Here is a 21260-nt window from a genome sequence, read left to right as displayed (position 1 = left end):
AACTACCACCTGTCATGTCCTTTAGTAAGGCATTTGCTTCTTGTAGTGTCATTAATGTTTCCTCTACTGTGTTAAGAATATAATTCAATTTTGTGACCTAGTTTGGCTCTGCTTCACTTAAAGGAAATGCTGTGCCACAGCCCATGGTAGTGTTTCATTGTACTTATTCAGAAAAATAGTCTTTTCATAGTAGGTGTCATATCTTCTGGAAGTATAAAAACATCTTTTATGGCTCTTTATTCCTATTTAACTTTATTCTTCTAAGTCTGTGACTGTGCTGCAGGAGATGTATGAGACAGAAGATAAATTTGGATTGTTTGCTAGACCTTACTTCTGCAATGCTACAAAGCCTGCACACGTGGATGCCAAATGTAATCTGGATTTTTATATCTCAGAAATAACATCTCCAGACCTTTCCAAGGTCCCTTCCTCTCTCTTTGTCCAGGGAATGACAAAATTCTGAATATCTCTAGGAAAACCTAAAGCATGATCCAAGCAGTGTGAGCTGCTCCAATGTAGATTTTTACCTTTAGTCAAATAAGTACAGTCTGCAACAAACCTGATAGTTTATTTCATGTTATGACAACTACTGGTAGTACAAGCTCTGCTGCAACTGAGGATTCCTCAAACAATGTCGTCTCAACTTTCATCATAAAAAGAAGTTAAGGTGCTAAGTCCAAGATAAAAGCATATTGGATAGAAGGTTTTTGACAGGACAGAATGACTTTATAAACATTGTTTCTCTAGTACACATCCCTGTTTTAAATCCCAGTTTGTCAGAGGACTTCTCATCCCCAGTTAATTCCTTCAGCTGAAAATCAGTGAGCAGCAGTGACCAGTTCAGTGAGGGTGAATGTCCTCGTCCTTTCCATAAACACAACTCTAAAGGTTCCTTAACAGCTGTGAATTTCAACAAAAAGATTGAGAACTTTAGTCAGGCTGGCACACAAATTATTCTGGGTTTCTTTTTTCTGAGACACCAAATCTTAGAGAAAAGAATGAAAGGGGGACTTGCACTGGTCATGATTAGAATAATCTAGTTGAGCCTTTAGGATTAAAAACAAACAGAGGGGGAAATGAGCATTTTAGCACTGTATTATAAATTCATGTTCTAGGTCTGTTCTCTGACAGTTTTATCAGCTAAGATTTGCTTAGATTTTTGTTAGAATATGAGCATGACAAAGAGAAATAATTATTATTAAACCTTTAAGGCCAAGGATATCAGTTTCATTCCCTGAATAAAAGTTTTACAGAATATGTTAATAAAAATCATAATATCATAAGAGATTGAGGTAACATTATGATATATTTTTATTAATTTATCCTTCCCTAAAAAGAAAAATTATGCAAATCCAGTTGTGCTGAGAGGGAATACTAAGATGCAGTGCATTGTGATGTGGTTCATCTGTTCACCCCCAGTCTGTCAGGTTCCTTGTCATCTGGCAGTTCTAATGAAAACAAAAGTAGTCCCATTCCTGGTTTTAGGAAGTTCAGTGTTAGTTAGATCTTGATAGCCTTAATAGGGCTAAAGACCCCAATAATTTGTAATAACTATGTGACCATTTTTTCACATTAATATGTGATTATTTATTTATAATCAGTAATTTGTAGTTAAATAGCCAATAGTTATTCGAACTGATGGTCAGTGTTCTTTTTGTCTGTTGTTTTCATCATTCACTGGAAAGACAGATTGATTCTTTTCCCTTGCCCCCTGTTAATGTTTCTATACTTCTTTTATGATGGCATTATAAGTGCTAATTAAATATCTTCAAAAAGAAAAAGGTTCTTGAAATATTGTATTGTTTTTGATGAAATGTCCTTTGTCTTCAAACACCTGATATTGTTACTTTTTTTCTTTGTTTTTCAGCAAGTTAAAGCTTCTCTATAATATGTATTTGAAAAGGCATATTTATCTCATGCTGGATAGTTTTTGTATTTCGATTTGTATTGTGATATTTGTATTGTAATTATTATATCTCCATGTTCCCTTGTTATTTTACCTTCTGCTGTCTTTCTAACCAAAGAGGCAGATCCTGCTGTCCTATGAGGTGTCAATGGAAGCTATCAATGATCCCGTCCGACGACAGAGGTTAATGAGTGCAGCCACAATTCTGACAGACAATTCAAGTAAGTAATTCTTTCCACTTTTTTCTGTGATGATTGTGTAACTCAGCCTGAGATCAAACTGTCACAAACAGCATTATTTTAAAAGCCACTAGGGGAAATTATGCTGCCAAACGTAAATTTCAGTAAAATAAATCTTCTCACATCTTATGTAACTCACAATTACCAAGGGTAAATTTTGCCTGACCTTTATTAGTCTGTGATTAGTTTGTGCAGAATGAGCTAAATTATTTTTTTTCAGTGATGCCATTCTGCTCATGTGAGATTGATTTCTTTTCAACCTTTTCAATGAATGATTGTTTTTTTTTCTTCATTCTGTGACATTCTGCAAAGGATTATTCATATGTCACTCTTTGTCTGCCAGAGTCAAAAGTGAATTGTCCTACATTTTGGAAGAATTTCCCTCAAAAGTATCTAATTTGGAATTGTTGTCCATTCTGGAGAGCAGTCAAAGAGAAGATGAAATTGGTAATTTTGAATCCTTTTGTTGATCTCCTAATCATGGTTTGCATTATCTTGAATACGTTATTCCTGGCTATGGAGTACCCTGGCATGCGAACAGATTACCAACAACTGATTTCTCTAAGTGACCAGGTAAGTTAGGTCTATGCTAGAGTGAAAATGGAGTTATAACCCTGTATTTATACTGGGACATTCCCATAAGCAGAAAGTCTTTTTCAGTGACTTTTTTTCTGAATTTCATTTTTGTCTTTCCAGGTCTTTACCCTGGTTTTTACCATAGAAATGATCTTGAAAATCATTGCTCTAGATCCTTACTACTATTTCCAAGAAAAATGGAATGTTTTTGATAGCTTGGTTGTTTTGATTGGCCTAGCGAGCTTTGGAACAAATCTCTCACCTTTCAGGCTGGTAATTATTTATTTAGAAATATTTGTATTTTTTTTAAAAATACATGTGTTGTATAGTGAAATACCCTCATATTATTTTACTTATGAATATGTTAAATCTGTTTTCTTTATTGGTAAGTAGTGAGACAACATGAGCTTTTAACTGGAGTGATTTTAATTGCATCAAGAAATTAAAAGGCTCTCTTTGGGGAAAATACACTGATACTACTGCAGTACAGACATCATGGTAAACACAGGGTCTGGCTTTCATGTGTGCTGTGCTATCTAGGCTGTTTTTAACTTTTTATTTTTTCCTTTGTGTTTTCTTTACAGCTCAGGATCTTCAAATTGGCAAAGTCCTGGCCAGCCTTAAATACTCTTATGAAAATAATTCTAAACTCCTTTGGTGCACTGAGTAACCTCACTCTGGTTCTGGCAATCACTGTATTTATTTTTGCTGTAGTAGGAATGCAGCTTTTGGGCAGTGATTATGACTCAAGTTCCTGTAAAATAAGCTCCAGTGGCAAACCACGCTGGCATATGATAGATTTTAGTCATTCAGTCCTGATTATATTCCGAATATTATGTGGAGAATGGATTGAAACTATGTGGGAATGCATGGAAGTGGCTGGAAAAAGGAAATGTCTCACCATTTTCTTGCTTGTCCTGGTGCTAGGAAACCTGGTGGTGAGTTTCAAGTCAATTTTCACTCCCTACTGAATGCATCCAGTTACTTTCGTCTTTGGAGGCAAACTTTACTGCTTGAAAAGTATTCACTTTATTCTCTTTTCTTGGTGTCACTTGACATATGGTTTTATTCTGTCTCCTCTCTTCCCTTTTTTCCCTTTCTTTCTCTTTCTCACACAAGACGTAGAAGCAAAATAAAGTTGTTCCTTCTAGCCAGGGTATAGAAGTGCAGAGCTTATAATTTGGTGTCAGATATCTTCATCTTTTGCATTGATGGCACCAAATAACCAAAGTGTTGAGTGCTTTTAATGCTTAACAAGTTGCCTTTATGTTATCAAAAGTTTACAGAACACAGATTTTTAGGTTTATACTAGATCTAATGTAAATTTACTGGCAGACAAAATCTTTTTCATCTGCTTGGTTTGTTGGTCTATACCAGATCCTTTTTGATGGTGGTGTAATTAAAACTCATCTTTGTCTGTTGTTTTTCTATGTCTGCCTCCTCATACACTGTGGACATCAAAGCATGTGAAAATATATTTGATATATCCCAAACTCTCACTTCCCTCCTTGGTTCTCCTGCCATTCCTTCCAGAAGAAGCCATATCATGTCATAACAATATTCCAGCATAATAATAAATAATTTCACTGTAGTGGTTAATGAAAGTGAGTTTGAAGCTGTCTGAATTGTCTTTCCTGTTAGCAATAGTGTCTTTGTTTTCAGGTGCTCAACCTGTTCATTGCTTTGCTGCTGAGTTCATTCAACACTGATGGCCCAGAGGGACAAGAGGAACCTAGAGAAGGGACTAAATACCAGATTGCCATTGCGCAGATCCACAAGAGCCTGAAGGCTGTGAAAGAGAGAGTTTGGGATCACTGCTGCAAAAGGATGAGAGGAAGCCTCAGAAGAACAGACAAAAAGAAGACTTTGGCAGAAGTTTCTGGCAAAGGCATAGAGGTTACTAATTATGCCATGACAGATGTCAGAAAATACATAGACAACAGCTGCTTTGATATAGAGCGTTGCCATATGGAAGAGAGTTCCTCGCTAGCAAGGAAATATGAAGACATTTTGTCCAGCCACAGTACCTGTGTTCCCGTTACAGCAGCAGAGCCATATACCAATGAAGGTGATGATGGGCACATTTTGCACACGGCTGTACAATACAGGAAACAGGTAAGGAATATTGATATTTCAAAAATTATTGTGACTTGCATCTGTAAATACAATCTCAAAGACTCAACAGCAAATATTATCCTTTCTGTTGTTTCTGCAGCTTTACTTTCTTTGTTCTTCTAGTATGAGGGCTACCAAGTAGTCTTGGTTATTCAATGATCTATTGAATATTGACTTTTTCATCATTCTCTTCAATGTCAACTAAAATTCTGCTTTTGACTGTTTTATTTCCATTTATTACTGTCAACTGATAAACAAAGTTTGATCAAGACAGACATACTTTCTTTTTGTCTTCTTTTTCTTACACCTGGATTTTTTGGCAGGCAGGCATCTTGTGTTGATTGTATGTTGCTTCTCAGTTGTATGGAATCCAAAGGGGATGTAAACAAAAGCTACACATTAAAAAATAAATTGTTAGTAATTTTTTTTAAATCACCTGTTCACCTCCATGGTACTTTTGACTCCCCTTTATATCTCTTGATTTTGTTGTGTTGGGCAGGATAAACAGGATGAAGTTCAAGTCTTTCTGCATGTGAGCGAGACATTTTCACTGCCATGACAGCTGTACAGTGGCATTTAGGGATATTGGAGATATTTCAGGGGTATGTCACGTCCACACAGGATTTTCAAATATGGCACAGGAGCTATAGGAACTCTTTTCACAGAATCACAGAATTGTTAGGGTTGGAGTGATCTCTTTTTTGGATGGGTTAGCACGTGGTCAGTGTCTAGGTGGACTGCCAGGATCATTTTGTGTGGTTTTTGTCATATTAGGAAGCATTACCAGTGCAATATCTTTGGGTAAGTTCTCAAAGAAGCAAAAATTGCTGATCACCTTAAAATAATCTGTAGCTGTTTTAAATATCTTGCCCATAAGCATTTGATGTCAGAAATTCATTCCCTGCTGCAGTGGAATCTGGCATTTCTTGGAATTTGTAGTGTCAAAAGGACTGAGGACTGATTCTGATCACTTAGATCTTCTGCCTATAACTGGAAGCATAATTCTTTAACAAGCATTTTAGGAAAACCATTTAATTATTTATAATTAACTTGCTAGTGAAAGATTCTCTGCCCATGGCAGAGGGGCTGAACCTACATGATCTTTAAGGTCCCTTCTAACCCAAACACCCAGATCATTCTGTGATTATGAGTCTAAACTTCATGGATGTTTTACATTCTGTTAAATAATTTTGTCTTTCAAGAATGACTGTCAGGAAAAAAATAAGTCATTCAAAAAAAACCCCCTGAAAATCAACTGATTTGCATCATTCCATGCAGGAAGACAGATTAAGACACAGAGAACAGTGGCGGAGTTCAAACAGCTTCAATCAGAGTTCTGGGACTTCTGAAACTGTAAATGCTTTCACAGTAACACCCTCAAAGAAAGAGCAACTGGAGGTAATTATAACTTTTATCATTTTGTGGAATATGCTGTGCCTTTCCCACTTCAAGCCTTTTGAGACATGATTTTTATCTCCAAAAATGGATTGGCCTGAAGAAATCAGAGTTTTCTCTGAAATTGTAGCGTAATATATTCTTTTCTAAACATTTCCCTTCCTGCAAGTCCACTGTAGATGCCTAAAAGAAACCAAGAAATTTGTTAAAATAAAGTTATGGAAACAAAAATAAGTATTGGCTTTTTCTGTCCTATTATTTATAACTTATTTTGGTAGTTCAGCAACATTAAGATAATTTAAAGGCTACAATTTTTGGGAGGAGGGAGAGGAGATGATAATTGTCATTTATTTTATGTTTGTTAACTGTATTAATGAGAAGCAAATAAATTCTTTTCTTACTCCTTCTCCTTTGCAGAAATGTCATGCAGTTCGTAGCTTTTCTGAAGCCAGCACTGTGGATCCAGTTGTTCTTCTGGAGATGTTCTCCCACAGTAAAAACTCACAGCTGCCTAAGGACTGCTTTGTTGAAAGTAGGAATCTTTTTTGGTTTGGTTTGTTTTGCACTAATATCAAATGAACCAGTGTTCAAAAATATCCATTTGGAGCATGTCCTGATTAGCAGGAACTGTTTGCTTGCTCATCCCAGTGTGGATATCTGCCTTTGATCACCTGAACTTCTCCTTAGACTCTGTTGACTCTCATATTTCAATCCTGCTGCCTTTCCAGATTAATGAAGAGTGTTTCTGGTGCAGGGCAGTGAACAGAGTCTGGATGTAATGTCTCTGCAGTGCAATAAAGTGAAATAATCAGTAAGAATAATAATTCACTGACCTGCTAGTAAGGTAATATCTCTTTTCAAAATAAAAAAGAGAAAAAAATGCAGAAAATAAACACATTTTTAGATAGAAGTAAAGGCTTCTTCTGTGCCCACAAGCCATTCTGCAGGACACAAAAAGATGCCTGTTATTCCATGTATGTGTTGCTTTATTAAAAGAGATTATTTTGGCATACAAATTTTGTCTTTTCTTTAGTTTCAGATCATTTCAACAACAGCATCACCTCATAGATAAAAGATCACATTCTTCCTATAATATGTAAAAGCCCCTTTTTAGGTGTTTTATACTTTTTAAATCCATATATCAACATTTTTCATTGAACCAATATGCTGTTATCTCTCTTTTCAGGTTGTGTTGAGTGTTTCCCCTGTTGCGTAGTGGATATCACAAAGTTTCCAGGCAAAACTTGGTGGAACTTAAGAAAAACCTGCTACAAAATCGTTAACCATAGTGGGTTTGAATATTTTATGGTTTTTATGATTGTGTTGAGCAGCGCAGCACTGGTAAATGTCATTTAATTTCTCCACTTTTGAATTAATTGTTGTCAGTAAAGGAATAGCATTGAATTGATTTCTTCTACTATGACGTTCCTTTCCCCAGAGAGAGACAAGAGCGTAATAAATGTAACCCTTAGAAGTTATAATGCTTTCCTCCACTTGGATAAGATGTTTAAATAGATGGATTTAAATATATGGAATCCTAGTTCTTCATTGAACATAGTTCTTTACACTTTTGTGTTAATTATAAGGCTAAACCAGAGTCTGAAATTACTTAGGAAAGCTTGGAAAAAAAATAATAGCACTTCTAAATTTGTAAAGCAAACTAACTGCTCAGTAAAAATGTAGATTGAAAATCATCCAAACACTGTGATCAGAAGCTAAAAATGAAGGTGGCTGTAAATTGGTAGGTGAGGTAATTTTTCATTGTTTCTCTGATCATATCCATTTCTACTGAAGAATAAGGGAAGAATTATTTTATTTGAAAGTATATTTGCTGTCTCCTGAAAGTAACTTGTTAAATAACGTATTATATAATGCAGAAGGAACATAACCAAATAGTCTGAAGGTGATCTATGTGGTAGATGTCAGAATTTCCAGCTAAAGTCACTTCTGTGTACATTACGTTCAGGTTGTTCCCTGAACTGTAGATTTGAACTGTCTGCTTTAAAATTCTCCTGACAAAACCTCCAGGGGAACTCCCTGGAATTCCAATGAGGGTTCCACTGTGTTCATGCAGAACCAAACTGAAGTAAAGAAGGAAACTGAGTTATTTTTAATGTCCTCTTGAACAAAAATTTAGTTGGTACCCAGGTGCAAAAAAACAAAACAATAACAATTTCTTGTTGTCAAAAATGTTTTGCAAAACAAGATGTGTTGAGAACTTACCCATTTTTAAGATACACTTGTCCTCTTACAAAAAGGGACTTGCCCATTTTTTGCTTGTTTATAAAGTTTGCTGATATGAAATTTTCTGAATGAGTATGAATGAACACCAGAGCACCACACATGTCCATGTCTTGTTTGAAATTAAATGAGATGGTGGTCATGGAGAGAATGCTCAGAGAAGCAGGGGAGAAGTGGATGAAAGGAAAATTACAGACATTGCCAAAGGCTTAGTGAGGAAATAATGGAAGATGTTGAAAGGAATTGGGAATAGATTGACAGTATAAAAAATTTAAAATAAATTAGCAAGGCAGCAAACACTTTAAACGTGAGCAAACACTGCTGTGAATGACAGCAATCAGTGAAACATTTTCCTAAAACCTCAAGGTCAAGGTTTAGGTGAAAAAACATGCAACTTCAGGAATGAGGTGTTCCAGATGACGTGTCTGTCACATTTTTCCATGTCTGTATTTACAACTCTGTAGGATGACTCAAGATGACTCATTTGGAAGGTCAGAGCCTGACAGACGCTGGTTAATGAATTAAATTCAGGCTTTTTTGTTAAGAATTCTAGACCAACCCCTTCAAAATTATGAACTGCCTTGGGGAGTCAAAATTTTTTAGCCACAATTGACCCTCATCAGACATTTTTTGAAGTGTTGAACATAAAAACCTCAAAATAAGGGATTTTTCAATTAATATGAAAATGAGATTGTACTTTTTTTTTTTAATTTAGCTTTTAAGTATAAATATAAGTGGTGATTGTCCATAATTTAATATGAAATGGTTATAATAGGCTAAACTGTGTATTCTTGTGCAATTCAAAAATAATCTTCCGTAAAACTATTGACCTGGTTTAAAACTGAATTCTGAAATTCCAGACATTTGAAGATATTCACCTGCAGAAGAGGCAAAAAGTGAAAATTATCTTAGATTATGCTGATAAGATATTTACCTACACCTTTTTTACGGAGATGCTTCTGAAATGGGTGGCTTTTGGTTTGCACAGTTATTTCACAAATTCTTGGTGTTTGCTTGACTTCATCATTGTGTGTGTAAGTATTATACTCAGGTTGTCATACATTTAAATTTTTGTTATTTTCTGTCTAGAGAACTACCTGTAAATTCTGATTGTGAATTAATACAAGTGTTAAAGGCAGTTTCCAAAAGCTGAAAAACCTTCGATCCAAAAGAGGCTTTAGGACTTTAAATGAAAATTGTTAGCAATAATCAAGAAGTTGCTGAAGAAAATTTTATTAGGTATAACCATCACTGAGGACCATGATGGCTCTAAAAACATTTTCAGTTGTAGAGAGAGAGTTCAAATAGTGATCAGAAATAAAATTAAAAAAAATTGATTAAGGCAGTAGAAAATGTGAAGCTACTGGCAGTTCTGGACTAAATGATCTTAAAGGCTACTTCCAACCTAAACCAAGTCTGTGATTTTGGCATTTAGAAACAGATAAAAAGAAAGAGTTCCTTCCTTGAAGGAGAGGAAATTTAGATGGCAAAGACAGTTGAAAAGCATGGTTGAAAAAAACATGTACCAGGGAATTAAAGATAGGGAAGTATCTTTTGCTTTGCACAGCCCTAAAGACTTGTAACATCAGAGAAGCTTTTGATGGGCTCAGGATAGTCAGTATTGAAAATTGTGAAGTATTAGGAAATTTCAACAGAAAGATCCAGTATTGTGAATATTTGTAAAGAATACTTGAGCAGTTACCGTTTTCTAAAGTAAATAGCAATCCTAAACAGAGGATAAGCACGGAGATATCCAATGGCTGAACAATGAGGCAACAAATTCAAATAGGAAGGAAGAGGCAAGTCATGAACAGTGAAAAAACTAATTATTGAAATGATTTTTAATGTATTCATTTCTCTCTTAGAAATATCTAAAATCAACCAGATATCTTAAAAAAAAAAAAGAATTGTTTTCGCATCCCTATCCTCACTTATGATAACAAATTCCTGTCTCCACTTCTGAGAATAACTATGTAGAAAATGGGAGTATTTTATTTGAATAAACCTTTCTGGTCTGTTATTGTATGGAAGTACCATAGTTACCAATTTGATTGTTATACTAGTATTAAACAAAATTACATGAACCTGTTTTAAAAAAATCTAATTAGAATTAATTCCTTTTTTTTATATGTTAGAAAAGAATGAAGTGAAATTATATTGTGATAACTTTGAGTGTGTATTTTCTTAATTTTGACATGGTGGTGAAACATACTGTAACATTCATCTTAGGATTGTCTACTAATATAAATAAAGTAAAATTTTGTATACCATTTAATGATCCCAGTTCCAATTCAATGAACACAGCTGTCCTTTGTTTCCTGGGGACGGAATTCTGTTTCTGAAGATTCATCACATTGTTCCTCTGGGACCAGCCTGAAATCTCTCAGGACTTTTAGAGCACTGAGGCCTCTACGAGCTTTGTCAAGATTTGAAGGGATAAAGGTAAAGATATTGGGGCTCTGGGTTTTTATATGGATGAGAATTTTCAGTAGATACAGAAGAAGAAAAAATCAGTGACTTTCTGGGAAAATTGATCTACTGAATGCAAATAATTAATTCTTTTCATCCATTTCATTCAGGTTGTTGTGAATGCACTCTTTGGAGCCATCCCCTCAATCTTCAATGTTCTGCTCGTCTGTGTTGTCTTTTGGCTCCTCTTTAACGTTCTAGGAGTAAGATGGCTTGGAAGCAGATTTTGGAAATGCACACTCAAAAAAGAAAGTCTTGATCTCATTAATGACAGAAATGATTGCATGTCCTACAATGGAACATGGACAAATAGTGCTGTAAATTTTGACAATGTTGGCATGGGATACTTGGCTCTTCTTCAAGTGGTAAGTTCTATAGAAACATGTTCATTTTTGTTTTCCTCAGGGCATGGGTTGAGCAGCCCAACCAAGGCACACCATCCTGCTTCTGTTCATCTCACTGAAACTGGGGATTTTTTAGCTTCCATGAATATTTTCCTTATCTATGAGCTGCTCACTTCTTCCTAAAGAATACTTGGACATATGCAACCTACTGTTAAAATCAAGAACTCTTTCACAGCTTTTCAATTTTGTTTTAAATTTCAATTCTGTTTTAATTTTGATTAACAAACTAAGCCTGAAATAGTCTGCCTGTTACTGTATTTAAAATTATTCTTGTTTTCTCTAGTTCAGAGTAGATAAGAAAGAAAACTCATGGACCAATTTATTTAGAATTCTATGTCTTCTTTTGTTGTAAAAGTCCTGAAGTGTTGAGATGCTAATTCACTGACCTCCCTAATACCACAACAAAGGAGAGAAAGGCATTTTTAAAAAATCTCTGTTATCCCTGAATCTTTTCTAAATGAAGTTCTTTGTTCTGGATCCTCCAAAAGGTTCTATGATTGATAAAAATTGCAGGATGGGACCGTCTGCTGTTTTGTTAGAAACTGTTTTTATCCTTTCAAGTTATATTTGCTAGTTAAGCTGAAACTTTCAATGTTCTTTTGTTTTTACAAAAACATCAATTTAACAAGAGTTAGCATTAAAGCACATTTGACATGAATCATGGCTTTTCTTCAGTTTTCTTTTTAGCATATTTTTCTTTGTGTTAAACTCCAGTGAATCATACTTCCAAGCATATCTTAGAATTGATGCATATTTTTTATAGCACACTTCTCATTTTTTCCTACAACTATTAGCACATTTATATTAGCAATAGCTATTTTTTTCATAGTTATAATAAACAATGCGTTTTCTTTCAGGCAACTTTTAAAGGTTGGATGGATATTATGTATGCAGCAGTGGATTCACGTGAGGTGTGTCACTGAAATGAAATTTTAGTTCTTTTCCCGTTCCTTCTTCCCTTTTCTATCCATACAATTAATTTTTCGGCTTTGTTTGCAACATCAGGTCAAAATACAAGTGGATGAGTGCATCCAGCTGCACATTGAAACAATAATCCTTGGAGTACCAAATATCTGAACTTAAAGAAACTAGTCACAATAGAGTGATACCACACAAAAAGAGGGCAAGATAATATGAAATTATGTACAAGTCTGATTTGGAAACAGAATATGACTGTGCCTCTGAAGAAAATTTTCTTCCCTTTTGGACATGTGTAGTAGAAGTGAAACAGCCTGCAGCTTTATCAGTTATTTGAGGAGGTTTTCTTCCCTGCATTTGACATCCTCCCTATTTGCATGTCCTGTTTCTCACTCTCATACTAGCACAGTGTGATTTACTTTTCTGTATTTAGTTGAGTTTGCATTTTTTCTTGCATGTTCCATAGCTGCACTCTTGGCTGTAGTTAAATAGGAGCTAAATAACAATATTGTTCATTGTATGACTGGTTTAAATTGCTTCTTGCCTGGGATAGCATCCCAAAGGATGGAATTCACCATTAGGATTAATCTTAGCTGTTTTTCTAATCAGGGCATTCACAGGATCCCTGCTGATTGGGACTGTTTATTTATTACTAAAAACTTTGCTACAGCAGGACTTGGCTCTGTTTTTAATTATCTTTACAAATAGTAACAAGATAGAGCAAGACAGTTGTTCTGCTTGTACATCTAGATAAAGGTTTAAATGTGTAGAAATACTTTATCCCTCATGACAATAAAAAGATCTGCTATAATAAATTGCAAATGACAAAGCTAAGATTATCTCATTTTTGCCAATATTATTTTTCTGATTTATTTTTTTTAACAGATCAATCAACAGCCAAAGTTTGAAGCACGCTTTCGCATGTATGCCTTCTTTGTGGTTTTCATTATTTTTGGATCTTTCTTCATGCTGAACCTTTTCATTGGAGTGGTTATCAGCAATTTTAACCAGCAAAGAAAAAAGATAAGTACTACATGAGCTAATCCATAGTTTCCTGTAATCCCAATTTGATTTACTGTATGCTGGTTCAACATCTAGAGGTCTAACATTTTGAAATAAGTATAGATGAATCTAAAATAATATCATTTCAAACCAAGCTTTGAAGACAGGAATCCCCTTTTCTTCAAGGCTTTTACCTGTGAATTGTATTTTCCTGCTAAGTCCTGAATTTGTTCTCAGTAGAGGACCAGGAGAAAGGAGTAGTAGCTTTAGAAATGAGAAGTCAAAAAAGTTGCCTAGACTTTGCTACATGAGAATGGAATTCTTTTCTTCAGCTTTGAGGATTTGCTTTGGGCAGCAGAATAACCCTTTTTGCTGAGAGTAAACTCCTCATAAATGTGAGCAGGGTAATCAGTCATGGAAGAAACAGTCATGGAAGGAGTAACCTTTGCTTTCCTGATAAAGAACCTTGAAAAGATCTTGTCAATCAGAACTTCTAAAACTAGCTACACTTTAAAAAGTCATTTGTCTACAAAATAAATGTACAGATTTATTTAGTGTGGTTTTAAAAAAAATCTGCATTGGAATCCAAGACATGACCCCAGGAGGAGACTGTGTAGAAATTTAAAGGCTGCTTAAAGCCCATGAAGCAATTCTTCCACTTTTTTCCTTATAGTTCTTATATTCCCTGTTCTTGTTATTCAGTAAGAAATGGAAGACAAAATTTTAGAATGGAAAATGCAGCAAACAAAAGCAACAGTCATCCCTCCCTGGAACACTTCTCTTTCCTTGTGCCAAGGCTATTTATCACTTGAGTTCTGTCCTGACTCATTCAAGGGCTTAAAGTATCCAGAATATCGAGGGAAATTGTGTCAATTAATCCACTTGGAAGTCTTACAACAAAGAAGCATCTTGCTCATTGAAAAAATACCAGAAAAGCAGACCCCAACAGGAGGTGTGCAATTTCAAGGTTCTCATTTGGAAGACAGAATCTCTACTGGAATAATTTATTATTTCCACAGGCTGATTTATACACCAAGTGTCAAAGTATTACTGCCTTTGGTAGATAAAGATAAAAATAAAACCCACAGGATATTCTTCTGTTCTCTGGATTTGGACAGAGAAAGGATGTGTAGGGATTGAGGAACAACAGTCCAACTTCACTGTAAGACTTTCCTTTTATAGCAAAGTCCCAGTTACAATAATCCCAATAGATAAAAAGGTTAAGTACTTTATAAGCTTGAACATTTGCCAGAAGTTTACGTGGATGTAACACCTTTTTCCTTTTCATAGTACATGCTGTAACTGACATTTTTTTTATTATTTTTCATTTTTCTCTTTCATTTCTTTTCTGCTTCTTTGGGCTTTTTGTGGAGATTACATGTAGTGAAATTAAGCACAATTTTCAGAAGTTTTGCTGGAGTGATTCCAATTGCAGATGCCCCACTGAACATTGTTATGTGTTCGTTGTACAAAATGCTGATCACTCAATGCTTTTATGATGAGTGATTTCTGATTACTGGGTTCCAAGTGATTGCTCAGTAATATAGGTGGTTTGGAGGGTAACAAGAAATTCATTGCCAGGAACCCCCCATAGAATTTGGTCCCAAAATGCTTATTCATCACCCTCTATTTACTTGCTAGTCCAGCAAAGTACTTCTGTTTCTACCTCTCCCAAAAATATAAAATATTCTACTTCTTGATGAATCTTATGTAATTTTGAAAATAGGAAATAGGTTTGCAAAACTTCAGAAAGGCTCTTACACTTGAAGGAACTGACTTGGGGTCACTGCCTGGACTTGACTTTCATGATCAACCCAGATCAGATCAAAGATCAAGGGGAAAAGAAGAAATGGTGAAGACATATTTGGTCTCTGTGCTCTCTGAGATCCCACTCGTGACAACTTGCAACTTACTGTTTTTAACATAAATTTGTTGGTATTTATTTGACTTCATCTGAACAGCAATATTCTTCCTCTTTACTTAGGTGGAAAAGATCTATTTTTGACTGAGGAACAGAAAAAGTACTATAGTGCCCTAAAAAAACTTGGATCCAAGAAACCCCAAAAACCCATCCCAAGACCATCGGTGAGACCACCTTAAAAAGAACGTGACAAAGGATATAAAAATGATGATATTTAAACTCAGTAGCTGGGCATTGGGAAATAAACTTTGCATTAAAGCCCCTCATCTTCCTTAGTCAATATATTATTTAGATTTTACTCTCTCTTTGTTTAAAAATTCCATCCAACACAGTCGTCTTTGAGGGTATTAATTAAGGAGTTTTACAACCTATTTTCACCTACTCAAATATACAAACTTTTTAAACCAGTTCGTGTTAAGTATTTGATATTCATAACATGATCTTGGTTATTTAAGTTGCATGATGTTGCTTCTGCAACTAGATTGGAATATTGCAGGTGAGAATGAATAGAGAGCAGTACATGCCCCATGGCTGTTATTTGCTTTTAAATAATCTTATGCTTTATTTCTTACATTTTCTGAAATTTAATTCCAGGCCTGGCTTTGCACAGTAACTACTCAGTTTTTCCTGCTTATGACATCTTAATTAGAATTGCTTATCTTAATATATCTGCTTCAATAAATATTTATATTGAAAGAGCAATCACAATGTACTCTGAATATTTTCCAGGTATATATTTTTTTCAAAGCCAGTGTGCTTGCGTGATGCCTGAAAATACTGAAAGTACTGTGAGTTTTCTTTGAGGGTCTAAAGAAATCACCTAAAAATGCTTATAGTAGCTTGTTTTTAATTTAATTTAATTTATCTTAAATTCCTTTCCTAAGCACAAATTACTGATTAATATTTGAATGCAGACTGGGTCTCAGAAGTGGCATTTAAGTAGTTCTCATTCTCTCCACAGAATGCATTCCAAGGGTTGCTGTTTGACGTCGTATCTCACAAAGCTTTTGACATCACCACTGTGATTTTCATCTGTCTAAATATGATTGTCATGATGGCAGAAAACAACCAGAAAGGCACCAAGGAGGTTCTTAATAAAATCAACTATTTTTTTGTGGCTGTATTCACTGCAGAATGTGTCATAAAAATACTGGCCTTAAGACACTACTACTTTGGAAGCGGCTGGAACGTGTTTGATTTCAGTGTCGTGGTCCTTTCAATAGTGAGTAAGTATCAATCATTAGGTCAGGTAATGTGTCTTACCAATATTAAGCCAAAACCCAGTTTGAAGTAACCAGCTATATAGGTTTTGATAAACAAATTCCAGATCCATTGTACTTTTTCAAACTATCTGCTGCATGATTCCTTCTAAAAGGATGCATTTATTGTTTTCCCTTATATTTTTGCAGAGTATGAAAAGGTAAATGGAGTTTTCAATTTTTTTTTTTAATTCTGATTTTTATTGAGGAATTAAGAGAATATTAATTTAATTCAGTGACACCTTTTAAAGTTATTTTACTTAACCTGTTGTCTAATGTTTTATGCTTTCAATTTACATGTTGTCACATTAGTTGTTGTTTCCACAGTAAAAGAAAGTTCAGGTTAAAAATATGTTTGCATCAAAAATGGGGATTAATTTAATATTTCAGGACTTGCTCTAAAGAAGGCAAAGCCCAGTTGCAGACTTAGAAAGCTCAGGAAAATTTGATTGCTCAACACCATTCTAAATCTGGACCACTACTTGTGACTGAAAAAATTATTTAAACTGGCTTGTGGTTTTTTTGGCTCTTGAAATAAGACTAGATGCTGATTATTTACTCTGCAAAGGGTCATACACAGCTCTAGTTTCTCGTACAGTTTATTTTGTCTGTTCTTCCTACTCAGGCTCAAGTCATATCATATAATAAAGGTTGGGAAAGAAAAACTGCTCAGAGTTCTCTGCTTCTTGCCTAAGCATGGGAGCCTTTTGCCATCGTGTACAACAGAAAAATTATGACTTCTTAAGTCTTCTGTTTGTAGTCATTTGTATTACTACTGTGTCATTTCTGTGACGGTAGGGTCATAGAATGAGGTGTTATGGGGGATAAACACTGAGAGACTATTTTCCTTTATTTTATTCCTGCTTTTCTCTGATCTCATTTGAGTGCCAAGCATTAGGCAAAGTCTCACATTTAGGCTTAGGCCTGCAGAAGAAACAGCACTCAAATAGTGGCTCAGAGACAGTCCCAGAGCTTCCAGCACAGCACCTGACTGGATTTAAAAGGATTTTTTAGGTACTTGAGCAATGAATGCATAAATTCACTTCCCAAAGTAGGGAAACTTGGAAGAACGCAGCTTCCAAACTATGCAGAAATCTTGATGCCTCTTCAATATTGAAAGGTATTACAAACTTTCCTTCTTTACCTGAGCTTTTACCTGAGCAGTTTGAGAATTAATGATGTTTATAGTGACAGCAGTGTAATATGATCAGCATTACTTCCGATACCTAAAGCACAGACTATAACAAAACAGACATTTATTTGAATAACTTGACCTGACAACATTTTGTTCTCTTTTTCCTTTCAAAGGTCTTGGAGTTTCTGAAGCATTTCAATCTCTCTTCTCCCCTACGGTTTTGAGAACTTTTCGTTTGGCGCGGATTGGTCGAATCCTGAGAATTATTCGCAGAGCCAAAGGAATTCGAACTCTTCTTTTTGCATTGCTGATGTCTCTTCCTGCACTGGTCAACATTGGCCTTTTGCTTTTCCTGATTATGTTCATTTATGCCATCGTGGGCATGGCAAACTTTGCCTGTCTCCGCTTGGAGGGTGGGATTGATAACATTTTTAACTTCCAAACATTTTGTGGTAGCATTCTCTGCCTCTTCCAAATTACCACATCAGCTGGCTGGGATGGTCTTTTGAGTCCTGTGCTAAAAGCGCCTGATACATGTCCTCCCCAGTTAAATGTAACAGGAACAGAGAAAAATAATTGCGTAAATAAGGGCTTTGGTATTTTTTATTTTGTAAGCTATGTCATTATATCATTTCTCATTGTTGTAAATATGTACATAGCTGTCATCTTAGAGAACTTCAGTGTTGCCACTGAGGAGAGCACGGATCCTCTTTGTGAGGATGACTTTGATATGTTTTATGAGACATGGGGAAAGTTTGACCCTCTGGCAACACAGTTTATTGATTATTCTGCTCTTTCAGACTTTGCAGATGCACTGGCAGACCCCTTGCGCATCCCAAAGCCTAACAAAATCCAGCTCATATCCATGGACATCCCTATCGTTAGTGGAGATAAGATCCATTGCTTGGATATCTTGCTGGCTTTCACTAAAAGGGTCTTGGGAGAATCTGGAGATTTGGAGAGTCTCGAATTAAACATGGAAGAAAAGATTGCAGATAGAAATCCATCTAAAAGTTGTTACAGCCCAATTTCTTCTACCCTTAGAAGGAAACAAGAGGAAGTGTCAGCTGTTGTTATTCAAAGGGCCTTCAGGAGGTATTTGAAACAACGTTCTGTCGAAAATGTGTCTTTATACAACTGTAAACATAACAGTGCTGTCTTTGAACGAGAAATACAGGACAAGCAAAGTCTTCTTGAGTCACTGCTTAATGAAAATCATGGTAAGAAGACAGAGAAATTACGTCCTGCTTCTTCCATATCCCTCCCTTTTTTTTATGGTGACTTTGCTGAGACGGACAGCAATAAGCTTGACTTGTGAGGTTACTCCTGGCTGCAGCATTTCCACTTAAACCAATACCACTTATTTTCAGGTGGAGACCATATTTTGATCCCACAAATACTCTAAATTAAAATAATAATGGCAGCCTTCAAGTGTTGTAACCGTTCAGATTTTCAAATGCTCCTTAAAGCAATTAAGATTTGAACAGCTATGTCATAAATATTAGAGGAAAATCAAAGCACGGAATTTTTTTCCTCAGCTAGTGGAGTTGGTGAGGTTATTTTGTGGCTGTCAAAGATCAGTTGTGAGCACTTCTTTATAAACGCAAAAGGATATAGAATAAGGTATATGTCTTTAGGGAGAACCAATTTTTCCAGACTTTATTGTAGCAAAATTAAGTAATTACTGCACTTTGGTAAAAGAGCTCACTCAAGACAGTTGAGTATAATCAGCCTTTAATTTTGATGGTTTTGGGACCCTCCTTCTCTTCCTAATATTTTTGAATGGATTTGTTTATGCCTAAGAATTTTGGAGGTGTCTTTACACAAACACCCAAAGGGATTTAACAGACCATCCTCAGTTGCCTGTGCCTGAAAGTTGTACCTAATTTGTTCTTTGTATCATTCAGTGTATGAAAATTGTTGTAATCACAGTCAAAATCCAAGAATGTTGTGCAAGAGATATTGTTTCCAGAAAAGAATAGTTGTACATAAAATTCCAGCATTATACTTTATCCCTAGAAAACACATAGTAATCTGCAAAGAAGTTCATGGCGTATCTTGTAAGATAATATTTATTAAAGTTAAAAAAAGCATTTATTTCACGAATTCTGAAAAAAAAAAGTGTGAATTATGGGTAATAATATTTTATTGATTTTTTTTCCAGTTTGGAATATGACTGGTTCCGATTGTTCAATAAGGACTTCAGGTGGTTAAAATGTTTTTTGTCTGTTTTCTAAGAAGTATCTTCAATTTCATTTATTACAAGACATAATCTATTATTGAGGGGTAGAACAACAGTAATATAGTTTTCCCAAAGTAGCTACCTATTAGCCCAAGGAAACTGAAAATATTTTGCTATTCACGGGGAGTCAGAAAAGATTCAGCATTTTCAGGCTAAGAATATCAAGAACATAAAGTAATGAATTTTTACTGTAATTTACCGTGTTAAAGACTGTTAAAATAGGACAGATTTAGTCAAAACTAAGCTATTTTCAGGACAAATAAAGGCACAGACAAACTAAGAGTTAAAGAGCTCGGATACAGTATAATTTGAACTACAGTTACTATGATCAAACATTGGAACAGCCTCGCCAGGGAAGTGGTGGAGTCCCTGCCTCTGGCAGTGTGCAAAAAAAGAGTGGATGTGGCACTTGGTGCTGTGGCTTAGTGAGCATGGAGGTGTGCAATCAAAGGGAGGACTTGATGATCTTGGGGGCATTTTCCAGCCTTAATGATTCTATGGTTATGTTCAGAACCAGCTTCTGTTCATTAAGAAAAGCTCTGCAGAGCTCTCAGGAGAACTCAGGGCTCAGCAGCCCTGGGCAGTGGGATGCAGAGACACTGGATGGGTCTGTCCAGTCTGGATTGTTCCATGCACAGTGATGCTGGTCAGGTGAAACTAAAAATTTTATTCAGTGTGAGCTGGAATGAGCTCTGGAATGAACCAACAGCTTTTGTTCAACAATCAGGCTCCATTAGATGGCAGCATTTACTGTGGTTTAGGACGTGGCCAGTCTTCAGTGAAACAGGTGAAACTCACTCACTTCAGCGTAGGGGTACTAAATTAACTCTAAATTGTTCAGAAGAAAAGTGTCACAAGTCTCTTTTTCCCTGTCCTGGGCTTTCAAGTTAGCCACAGATCTCAGTAAGTGCTTGCTTGTCGACTGTTCTGATGTCTGATACACCTTAATGGTAGTGAAAAAGAATAAAATTGTTCTCCTGTGCTTGGACTTCACAAAAGGGTAGTTCAAGCATTTCTCTATAGCACTGAAAAAGGAAATGTTTTTTAGACAAGAGGTAAGACGGCTTTGTTCTTGCATATTGGAAAAGAAGGAAATATTGGAAAAACCATGTAAGAGAATTTAAAACATTAATCACTCTGATTTCTGCAATTAAAAAATATTTGTTTGAATGCAACACCAGGTTCTCTGTCCATACGTAGAAATACTTTGAAGATGAACACTTTATTTCCGTTGCAGGGGCAGAATTTTTGGACAAAATCACACCTGGCATGAACACATCCTTAGTGATTCTGTGATTCTCAGCAACATACAAAACCACCTGAATTCACCACGGGGCTAATTTAAAAGTCTGACTAATTCTTTAGTATTGTTTAAGAATTAAAATTGCCTTAGCAGGCTGTTGCAGGGTTGGAAGGAGAATGGTGATATCCAGCTGTT

At 35.6% G+C, this 21260-nt stretch overlaps 1 pseudogene; it reads left to right on the top strand.

Moving 5' to 3' along the window:
- Nucleotides 1–20977, top strand: part of LOC136299567 (sodium channel protein type 5 subunit alpha-like) — a 38348-nt pseudogene extending 17371 nt beyond the window's left edge.
- The last annotated feature ends 283 nt before the right edge of the window (nucleotides 20978–21260 follow it).

This window comes from Chamaea fasciata, unplaced genomic scaffold, assembly GCF_029207755.1.
Source record: "Chamaea fasciata isolate MVZ Bird 193981 ecotype frontalis unplaced genomic scaffold, bChaFas1.0.hap1 SCAF_1, whole genome shotgun sequence".
Lineage (NCBI taxonomy): Eukaryota > Metazoa > Chordata > Aves > Passeriformes > Sylviidae > Chamaea > Chamaea fasciata.
This window is presented reverse-complemented; position numbering and strand designations above follow the sequence as displayed.